This window comes from Charadrius vociferus, unplaced genomic scaffold (genome assembly GCF_000708025.1).
Source record: "Charadrius vociferus isolate BGI_N301 unplaced genomic scaffold, ASM70802v2 scaffold31, whole genome shotgun sequence".
Classification (NCBI taxonomy): domain Eukaryota; kingdom Metazoa; phylum Chordata; class Aves; order Charadriiformes; family Charadriidae; genus Charadrius; species Charadrius vociferus.
The window spans coordinates 248,020-260,094 of NW_009646966.1; positions in this window are offsets into that span (position 1 = coordinate 248,020).

The following is a 12,075-nucleotide window of genomic DNA, read 5'->3' on the forward strand; positions in this document are numbered from 1 at the left end:
TCCAGATTATGATATTCTACAACAGAGTACTTTGTCTGCTACAGTATATGCTCACTCCAGACTGTGGCTGGAATTCAGCTAGGAAAACTTTTCAAGGAAGGATCTTGTCCTGTGAGCCCTCTTTGAAATTGGGACATTTTTCTCTGTTGTCACTCAGGAGCAACAGGGTTTTGCAGACCTCATAGACAGCTGAAATTGGGAAGTATAAGTTATAGTTTAGTGTTTGTCAATACAATTTTGCAGCAATTCCGGTTACTGTCTATGGAGAATTATTCTTGCATAATGAATGAATTTAGAAACTGTCATTCAACTACCAAAAAAATGTTTAATTTGAATCTTTCAAAATGGGCCACTGCAAATGAATTTAATTAGGGCATGCTGTCCCAGAAAAGCTCCTGCTTGACTTTGAAGATCTGGAACAAAAGTTGTCATTAGGCAACAGTTGACTACAGGAGAGAAGAGGCAGCAGGTCTTTTGGTTGTGGGGTTTCTTTTATTTATATACATTGCTGTGGTTACATTTTTTTGCTTTGTGTATGCTGACATATCAGTTCAAAACGTAGCACAGTTTGGCAAGAGCGTAACTTTGTTAAAGATGGAAAAATTGGGCAATTTTGAATGTAGTGCTAGCAGCACTGAACTAATAAGTATTGGTCGCATTGCATGTTAATTTTTGAATACTTTGTCCCCCTCCCCTTCCTGCTCCCATTTTTTTTAATAATTTGTAATTGAAGGAAAGTTATCTGATAGCACAAAAGCTCTCCTGAATTGTATTTAATCAGAAAAAGTACTGTGTCTTCTCGAGTGCCTTACTTGTTAGTGTAGGCATAAACTTTTCAATACGCATCTACTATTTAACTGTAAATATTGCTTTTTATTGATTCTTGTTTCAGAAGATAATTGGATCACACTGAGACTTCCATTGGGTATAACTCACTAAAGTTTACTAAAATCCACTAGTCTCCATGCTGTAGCTGTGAAGTTTGTTTTTTTTTTTTAACAAGACAAGAATAACAAATCTGGCATATCTAATTGAAGCAAAGTGCTCTTAGACCTTGTTAGAGATAATTTAATACATACTGTTTGTTTTGGTTTACCCTCTAAACCTAATTGTTTTTGAAAAATGCACATTTTGCTGTGCAAATAACTAGGTAGTTAGCTGACCAATTGCCCAGGCAAATGTAAGACTTCAAGCTGTATTATACAGATGATAGTAATGAAAGTATCTTGTTAGTTTATAGTTTAAGACATTGGTTGATCAAATGTTTACTTGGTTCCTGGTGCTAATATACATTTATCAAAGAGTGAGACAAGATTATATTTTTTTTATTTTCATTATGTTTAAAACAGAAGCAGAAGCATGTTGTAGAACATTTCTACCAGAACATTGATAATAGCGTAAATTTTGTTTTTATAAATTGTCAAAATAGATATGATGTAGAATAAAGTACAGCAAAAAAAGTAGATGAACTTATTTTTTTTCCCCCCACTAACAAAGTGTTGTTTCCTAATCTGTCTTTCTTATTTAAGAACATGTGTGAGCTGAAAGTATTAGCCAAGTGTGCTTTAGGCTTGAGAATTGCATTTCTGTGTCTATCTCAGCAGTATTGTGGGTATGCTCTTTGCACCATAGATCACTGCCGTGCCCCACATGGACAGGACTGGTCGCACGTGTGGTCCTCTGGTAGCTTTTGCATGTGAAACAGGTCTGAAGTAACACTGAAGAGTATTGAAATTTATGCGAATACACACAACATCTGTGTGGTGGCTTTTATTTTTTTAATGGACCTTTCGTGTTCTTGCATCTTCTCTGAGATATAAGTGGGGATAACCTAGTAGCTTAATAATCTTGTTCTAACTCGACCCAGATACCAAAGAGGTGGCTTGTCTTTGTGCTCATATGCTCAGAAGAAATAATTGGTAGGTAAGAGATCTACGATGAAAGAAGATCAGGAGACGAGTAAGTGAGGAAGTGGAGGGTGGACAGAAACAGCAGTAGACTGAGTGCCTAGTTGCAGCCTATTCAGACTTCTCCTGAAGGCTTACCAAGAAAAGCAGGACACCAGTTTTGACCTGAAAGTCCAGAGGAGGAGGAACAGGACCCATGCATGAGATCCATGGAGTGATCCCACTTCCAGCATCTGCAGGGGGGATGGGAGGCAGCCTCTGGCGGTGGGGACTCAAGGAGAAATGACACTGTGACAAAAAATTGAAAGGTGTGGGAGACATGCTAATAACCTCTGGGGTTGTGGAGGATTACTCTGCTATTTTCCCTATGGGTTTCTGACAGTGTAGCACAGCAAAGGCATATAGGGATGCGTCACAGGTTGCATAGAAACTCACACTGCTTTAGTCTGGGCCTGAGTTCATATATTTGTTCTGTATGTCTTACCACTTACCTGGCACAGTGAGTCTATAATAGATCGAGAGTAGAAAAACTGCGTCTTGCTTTTTTTCCGCTGAATCTGATCACTGAGGTATTTTCTAATGACAGAGTGCTAAAATAGTCAAGTCAAGGTTTCACATTCTGCAATTCACATCCCAAACTCAGAAAGCAAAGCCCTCCTATGGTGGGGTAAATCTCTGTTGGGCCCCTCGAGGAGTGAGACAGGGTCCTGCCTGCCTCTCATCCTGCGAGCTGAAGTGGAAGAAAGGATGGAGATGCTGAGTGGGACAGAGAGACTGGTGGTAAATCTGGAGAGTTGCTGCTTCTCCTGCCAGCAAAGGGACATTGTGAGGGGGTTCTCATTCTCTGAGGGGATGCTCCTCCCGTGGTAAAAGCTATGTAAGCTGAAGAGAAACTAAAGCATTAGAGAGAGGCTCCCTCTTTTGCTCCTCTTTGTAACGTCTCTTGATTAGGTAAGGCGGCAAAGCTTTGGTGGTTATATCACTGGGGGTGCAAAAAAACCCCAGAACTTTTCCATGCCTTGATGATCTGCTTGCTCCTAAATACAGTTTTCTGCCTTCATGGGCTGTGCTCAGAGCAGCAGTGTAACACTGAGCTAGTTTTCATCTCCTTCAGCACCCTGTCAAACGGGCTTCGAGAGATTGTGTATCATGTACGGACAGCTTTCCTCAAAAGTAATGATTCTTTTAAATGCTAATGATAAATTACACATTTCATGAACTGAGCTTCTGAAACGAATCACAAAAGATCAGAGTAAGCCTCAAAGGGTTCTTTTAATGGAGACACTCCAGATGTCCATGTGGGTAGATTATTTTATCCTTTTAGTACCATAAAATTCTTATGTTCAGTTAAACCACCTAATTAGATACCTGCTTATAGACTGTTTTTTCCATATAAAGGTAATAATATGTCTTGACTTTTATTTTATTGCGGTCTGGCCTATTTCAGAGGATTTATCTAAACTTCAGTGGAAATAGAGAGGGTTTAAATTGGGGAGAAGCAAAGCTGGGTTTCATACCTGTATTAATAAGGGAGTAATATTTCACTGAACAGGCCTAATTCTGTGTGAGTGAGATCAAAGTACAAAATGAATTATCCTGCTGTAACCTAAGATTAAAGAGGTATAGCTTTTACACAAGGACTGATGCAGTGAATATTTTCAATAGGAAGACTGTAAGAACAGAAACGTGAGGGGTAGACTTTTCAGAGACCTCTCCGCAGTGGTATATAGGTACAAGGACAGCTGGTACGGATCAACCCGTGCTGCCCTTGGTTTGAATTTTGATAGGTGTGTGTTTGTTGTAGCCTGAAAGTCAGTGTGAAGCGCAGAAGCTGTGTAAGACCCTGCCTGACCTGTGCAGCCAGAGGTGCTCAGAGGGACCACAGCTATGGAGCTGATGGTACTGGGAGGCAGCTGCTTGCTCGGGTTTGTGTCACAGAGCTGCAGTCACAGCTTCTCTGAAAACTGCTGGGGATGGCACTCTGTACCTGACAGAAGATTTTCTCACGCTGAAGCTGGTTTTTATTGTGATATTATTTTATTCCCCCCAAAATAACGTACCTTTTATTTTGCTACTGTTTTAATGGACTGAGTAGGCGTGTGTTAGGTACACAGCAGTTTGCTTTCAGCCCGTTATGAACAAATTTTCTCTGGCTTGGAAAAAAAAATGCAAATTTTAAAACTTCCTGTTATATGTAACTTGTTCTTTAATTTTTTTTTTTGTTGTTTAAATAGCACCTTTTGTATAATTCACATTGCTCGTGACTTCAAAATCACTAAGAGCGTATTCCAACAATTCACAAGTAGTGGGTCATTTGGTAGGATTTGGTCCTATTAGGGCTTCACATGTGATGTAGCTCTTGGTGAAATCTTAGATACCAAATCTTGTTTTTCCTTCATGTGGGATCCTAACTGTGACCTAAATCAGACAGTTGCATAAGATTTGTTCTGTCTTAATTGTTATAGATGCCTAAAACATTTTTTTTTTTTTTTTTCATCAGTCTGTCCAACTTTTTCATGGCAGGCAGGATTTCTGACCTTTTGAAAATCCCAATAGAATATCCTTTTTAAAAGGGATGGAATGTCACATTGAAAATTTTGTATAGTTTCTTTCTTTAACAGGCTATCAAACACAAGACTGATGTGGAAACATTAATAGTAGTAGAGTAGTTCAATTTAGAAAATTAAAATTCCAAACTGTACCATGCATAAAAGCAGAAGACATAATTATTTCTCTCACTGGACAGAGAAGTATTGGATAACATGGCATGGATACTAAAAGTATTGAGTTTTTTTGGCTATTGTGATTAAACTAAGACGTAAGAGTATTTCTCCAAACTTAGACTTTACAACTGCTATACTTTAGAGGTGATTTGTATTCTCAAGCCTTTTTGTTCAAGGGTTTAAAAAAAACAACCAAACCAATTTGATTGTAAACTTCATGTATCTGTTTTTTATGTTAGTACATAGTGGCATGATTGATCAATGTACTGCACAAAAACCCCACACAAAGCTTGGTTATGTTTTCCACGCATAGGATGTGTCCAGCTCCTATGTTCAAACTGCCATAGATCAAATTATCCTTTGAAGTTCACCTTGCTGCTGTCCTGAGTTTTGGCTATGGTGTCTCTTGTTAGAGTTCTGATCTTTCATCTTGCTGAATGCAGTTGTGGAGGGCTGTTTGCATTGATCTAGACTCTGATTACAGTAGTACTTTGCAGTGGCATGGATGCCCTGAAGTTAATCTGTGTTGTGAGTATAGGTCAGAGATGAGAACATATTTTTTTTTTTTTCCCATGTGTTCTTACATGCTTCAGAATAACAAGTATAGTTTAACATTTCTGTGGGCACCAGTTCTGGGTTGGGATTGAGCTATTTCTGGAAGAATCTGCCTGTTAAATACAGAACTAGAATGGTTATGGTGTCCAGAGCCCAAGGCAGAAATTTTTAACTAATTTTGTGATGCTGACTGATAGCTTGAATGCTCTGTGCAGACACCTGGGTTGTATCTTAGCACAGCCTGTCCCATTTTACTGGCACCTGCATCAGTAATATCACCAAATAATAGTAATTATATACATAATCAAGGCAATTTGAAATTAAACCTTCCAAAGGAAACATTAAACACACGGTGTTCAGAACCAGACACCGAGACTGTTAGCTTGATTTTTGGTTAATTTAGAGTAATGTTATCCTTTTAAGTGTTAATTAGAGTTATTGGCCCTAAACCATCACACTCTAAGTTCGTTCAGCACTGTTTTGTGTTCACTGGAACAACTGACGTGTTCAGTACGTGGAATTGGTGGGTATTGAGCAAGTTATCTAATACCAGCTGACTAATACGGGATTTTCAAACTGACAAAGCTTCTTGCCTTAATAAGGAGGATCGTGTGCTTATTAACCAAAGCCATTTTTGTAATTAAAATCTTGATTAAATCTTTTCTGAAAAATAGTAAAAGAAAAATGGTTTGATATCTTACAGAGCATTTCTTAATATATCAGTCCGATCGAATGTGTGTAAAACAACTTTATTTTTAAGCCTTGAGATAAAGTTTTTTTCCTCCTGCTAGCTATTATAGAATAACTAAAATCAAAATACACAAGGAGAAACTGTTTTATGATCCTAATACTTCTATAAAATCATTCTTATGAGGACAAGATGCGTGCATGTGTGTCTGTATGTGTATTTCCTAGCAAACTACAATACTAACCATTTTACTCACAAGTTTTAATTTCTTGTTCTATGTCTGGACTCACCTTTATAAAACTCAAGTGGAGATTGAAAGCAAGGATGTGTATGGCATCATGTTAATACTAATTTGTGAGTTATTACCTTAGTAGTGTAGAGTTTTTTAGTCCAATCCAGATGTTTGGTCATATGGTAAATACGCATCAGGGATGGTCTGTTTTGCTGCATGACACTCGGGAATAACTTTATAAAGATTGCTTCTGCTCAGTGCTTTTGTTCAAAAATTCCAGTACTTGTAAATACAGCCCAGCCTTTTCAGCTCGAAAACTGTTTATTTGGTGGCCCTGCAGATGTATCTGTGTGCATGACATGTGACCTTGGGCGTTGTAGCCGCGAGGCACTTGACCTCCAGGCTGGGGCTTGGGCCGACGTTGCAGCGAGAGGCTCCAGCTAGCAGTGCTGAACAAGGACCAAGGCACCGGTGGCTGTCAAAAACCATGTCGTCACCTCTTAGCTGTTGCCAGCTGTGACTGCCCTGGCAACCTTCCAAAAATGTACAAAAGTAGGGCCGTGGGTCCAAGCAGCTGTGGGTGTCCTCTGGTTTCACCACGCCTGGCCCCAGCCATCTCTTCCTGGATCCACTCCTTGCCCTGCTCCCTGGTGGCTTGTCACTCCGGGGGTGTTCACTGACCCCTCCGTTGGACAACCAGAGATCTACACTGATAAAATATTTCTAAATGGAAAATATTACAGTTATCTGTATTGCATTGTCTTCCCTTCCCTGAAGAGTGTCAGATAACATGGTTATGTGCATGATGTATGAAGCCCTAAATAATATGAAGGAACTGAATTATATAGCTAACCTTGGTATTTATTCCTTCCTTGATGGGGATAGTGGGAGGATGGTGAAATTGAGTTAAATACAATGTACGTACAGAACCATGTGCCACTGGTACAGTAACTCAAAACATTTTGTTACTCAGTTGTCATTACTTGCCCGTTGGATGGTAAGAAGATTGACCTGGAATCCTATGTTTAGCAATCAACAAACCTGTCAACAGCTCCACTGAATAGGTTAAAATAATGTAGCATTTTGTGTAAATGGACTGTGTACATTTGTTATGGTAGGCAATCTGTAGAAAAAAAATAAAATAAGGCCTTTGGAATTTTTTAATGAAAATGATGGCATTGTATACTTTTTTCTCATGATTTAAAAATTAGTTTTAAATGCATATGAAGACTTTGTCTTCACTAATGATTCCACTTAATAGAGAAGTAATATAAGGATACGGTTGTGCTGTAGGGTATTTGAAAACTGCCGTGAGTTTTCTGGGTAGATCAAGACATTTTGACGAGATAGGTCTAGGGCTGTTGCAGATCCTATGACAAATTCATGTCACATTTTGCGTTACATTTTGTAAGACAGAATTTACTGTTTCCCCTTTTTACATAATCCGTATGAATAGGAGATGCCTATCATTTAAGAGATTAATGAATGGTTATCTGTGAGTAAAATTTATTTGTTGTTACCTCTCAGCTGTTTGTGGTAACATGATGTGTGTCATGTTATTTGGCTATAGATTACTAGTATGACAAAAAACAATAGAAATGCTGATCATTCATGTGAAACAAAAAAAAAAGTAGGTAAAATCCAAGCGGTCTGTCCTGCCATTGAAACTGATGATTTTATTTGAGGTTTCATTTCACCGCAAAGCTACTGAAGTCAACTTACAGGCATATCTAAGTGCAAATTGGCTAATAACTTTTTGTTATTAGTCTCTGGCTAAGTTGGTTATAGTCTTTGACTATAACCAACCTCAACTAATAGGTTTGGTTTATTTTCCCACAGTGTTTTTGGCAGCTATTAGTGTCACCTGCATCTCATATTTACTGTAGCTACTACGTTTGAAGTCAAGAACCTAATTTTTAACGGAGGTGCTCTTGGCTTGCACCCTGCAGGAGATTTATGTTATATATCTTAGTTAGACAGTGTGAATACCCTCCATAAGCCAAACTGTATGTCTATGGTTGTTCAGTCACCTTCAGCACACTCAGCAGGATCGCATGGATACAGTACAGATCAGAATTTGTTTGGTATGCTCTATTAGCATATGTTCTTTCATTAAGAATAATAGTCTAATATATTATTCACTCCTTTCATGAAATCACAAGGATGTGTGTAATGAAAATGAACGTTATGGTTTATTTTTTTCATGCGTGGTGAATTGTTTATAAAGTCTTTTGTATACCCAACAAAAAACCCTCTCACTGGGAGAATTGGTTTGGGTGAGTATGTTAATTCTGTAGCCAGAGTAAGACTGTATGCTCATACTAATCACTTAATTCTTGAATGGAATTCCAGTAAAGTAAGTAATCTAGGCTGAATATTTGAGCAATACTAGGTATCCACCATAGTAGAAGCAAATTGCTATGGGCTAAATTTGATAGAGTAAAATGGGACAATGAGCGTTTCTAAGCCTTCCCTAGGGAGAGGAAAAAAAAAAAAAGACCTTTGGCCTAAATTTGCATTCTGACAAAGAGAAAATGCATTTTAATTCCTTGCATTTTAAGCTAATGTTACTTTTCCAACACTTGGTTGGAACTTCTGTTATTGGAATTAGCAGTTTGTTAAGAAACTGTAAAAACCGCAGATGCACTGGATGTGGTAGCATTCTCACCCAAATTTCGCACTACTAATATGAGTCTTTTAGGCTTCTTTTTTACTAATACTTGAACTATGTGGTTTTAGAGGTAAACATCTGGTTTCATATGCTTTTCTTGTGCCTTAGTGTTCCATACACCCATTCCCTTATACAGTATTCGTTGTAGAAGATCTTAATCTAAGAATGTTAAACAAAATATGACTGTTGTGTAAATAAGAATATAGTGAAAGTGGAAGGTGGTTATATAAAATACACATACAGAAGCCTAATTTCAAGACATGTTGTGTGAGATATTTGTGCAGTGGTTTCCCTGCTTTCTGAAAGGTAATTACCATGACAATTTGTTATTAGGCCACTTACAATGCGTATATGAAGTCATCATTGGAAGACTTAAAAAAACCCTATTAAAGCAAGTGGGTTTGTGTTGAAGGAGAGAATCTGCATATTTGGTATCAGATTTATCTGTGTGCACGCTGGCTGTGGAATGAAAGTCTCCATGGGTTTTGGGGGTCCTGGCCAACAATTCAATACAAAAGAACTGAACTGTGGTGCAATTAGTTTGATAATAGCATCTTTTTTGTAGGTAATAGTAAAACAAAATCATGTTTTGACTGAAATGAGTGACATAAGTTGAAAACTTCTTGATACTCAGGTCTTAATTCAGAAGTGGTTTTGATGAAATGCAATTTGTGGTTCCTGTTTAAAGCTTATTCACTTCTTTTTATGACTAACTGCGTTTTGTTCAAGGTGTTGGTATTTTGGGACAGCCAAAACCATTTTTAATTTCTCATTTGCATTGTCGAATTATCCAAAGTATAAATGACATCATGTTTCAGCTTGGTATGTTTGTTGTAGATATCAGGAAACTGAAGTGCTAAAGCTAAAGGAGTATCCACTCTTGCTTTCATATTTACCAGGTATACCAGTAGCTCAGGCATTTTCTTTAGTGATAAGCCTAGTATTTATCTTCTCCTTTTGTCCAGAAGACTTGGATCCATAGTTCTCTTTCCATAGATTTGGGGGGGCGGGAATATATATTTTCTGTCAATAGTTCACTGAAGTATTCAGCAGCACAAGATACAACACTTTTAGAGGTTAGCTAATTGCGACTGGGATAGTCATTCTTGCCCTTTTGTCTAGTGACTATTCGGTATTGTCTTTCAAAACTGGCCAAATCTCCTTGAGCAAGGTCTCATGTGAATCGCTCTGGAGGTAGATCTCCATTGTTCCAGGGGAATACAACTCTTATGGTAGCTCATAAAACACAATCTGGCTTTTTGTACAGTTGATTCTGAATGTTGGTGCCAAGATTTTAATGGATTAGAAACTTCCAGGGAGGCATTAATGTCTTGTGCAGGAATTTCTTTTGCAGAAGGTGACCCCACTTTAGGAGATGTTAGGTAGCTACTTCAGCTCATTTAGAGCTTCTGCATTGTTGTTTGTTTTACTGTGCATCATCTATGTAGTATCTAGTAAAAAGCTACATGGATTTCTGTGAGATGGCTTTCCTGAGAAGGAAACAGCTGAGACTGAAGGAAGATGTTGCTCTTAGGCGGCCCTAAGTGGTCTTTGCCTTTCAGGCCTAGCGCTAGTTTTGGGTTTGAAGATGAATTGGAAATACTTGCCATGTTCTACATGGTACAGAAGGAAATGCCTGTGTAAATGCCATGAAGTGATATCAAATATAAAAACTTGACAGTAACTAAGGTATATGATGAACTGGCCAAGCGTAAGAACTACTTCAGGCTTTATTTATGTGAAGTAGCTAAATGTTTTCATTATTTCCAAGGGTATTGTACGTACCTAATTTATCACCACAAGCTTTCTACTTTGTTTTTTGGACTCTCAATTAAATCAAACATTTCTTTACCAAGACGGTGGTCAAACACTGGAATAGGCTTCCTAGGGAGGTAGTCGATGCCCCAAGCCTGTCCATGTTTAAGAGGCATTTGGAAAATGCCCTTAAGAACATACTTTAACTTGGTCAGCCCTGAATTGGTTAGGTGGTTGGACTAGATGACCATTGTAGGTCACTTCCAACTGAAATAGTCTAGTCTATTCTATTCAAACATGACCTGTGAGCTAGTACTGCATTGAAAGTGTACAGGTGGATATCTGCTCCACCATTAAGCTCCATGGGCTGCAGGGGGAGAGCCTGCCTCACCATGGTCTTCACCACGGGCTGCAGGGGAATCTATGCTCCAGTACCTGGAGCACCTCCTCCCCCTCCTTCTGCACTGAATTTGGTGTCTGCAGAGTTGTTGCTTTCACATATTCTCATTCCTCTTTTCTGGCTGCTGCTGCTGCTGCACAGTTCCCCACTCCCCGCCGCCTTCTTAAATATGTTATCACAGAGGCACTGTCACTGATGGGCTCGGCCTTGGCCAGCGGTGGGGCCATCTTAGAGCCGGCTGGCATTGGCTCTATTGGACATGGGGGAAGCTTCTAGCAGGTTCTCACAGAAGCCACCGCTGTAGCCTCCTTGCTACCAAAACCATGCCATGCAAACCGGCTACAGTATCTCATGTGTCCTAGTCATGCTTTAGAAGGGCTTTTCCTATGAAGCTCAAATAACACACAATATTTTTCTACAGAAGGGTTGATTTTTTTATATTTTCCTCTGTAGTAGTCAATCACAGTGACACAAGGTAGGAATTTACACTTATTTACACCCTGTTGAGGTTCATTCAGCTCCAAGAATCAAAAGAGGCCATTTTAGACGTTAAAGAAATGTCCTTGCAATGTCTTTCTACGTCATTTTGCTTCTGCCAGTGAAAACACGCACCGCTGTGTCACAGTTATTGTTTGGTCCGAGTGTTTGCATAGATTATAGGGTGCTATCACGATTTCTAGTAACTTCAACAGTCATTTCTTTTAATAGAACAATAGAACCAAATGACCCTTGATGAACAATTTTTCATAATTGTTTTATTTTGCATATCCCACACTAACCAGCGACCAGATGTACATCAAACTGTTGTAGTCTGTTATTGAGCCACACAATCAAAAAGGGTTTCATATTTTACTTACTTTTTATATAAAATAGAATGTAACACTTTATGAAGTTTAATGAGTTTTAAAAATAGAATTTCTACAAGCTCAGCTGGCATCTGGCTTAGAGCGGTCAATTTATTTAGCAAGTTCGTGTTCGGGAGCTTGATTGAAGTGACCATATATCCTGAGAAATCCTAGCTGATATTCCTGAAAAGGTGTGAAGTAATTCTTTTAAATATAGTTTTTGGGGCATTTTAGAAAATAAATGGCAGTTTGGGATTATGCTATATGATCATGTTAAAAAAAAAATTACCTTTGTTTGC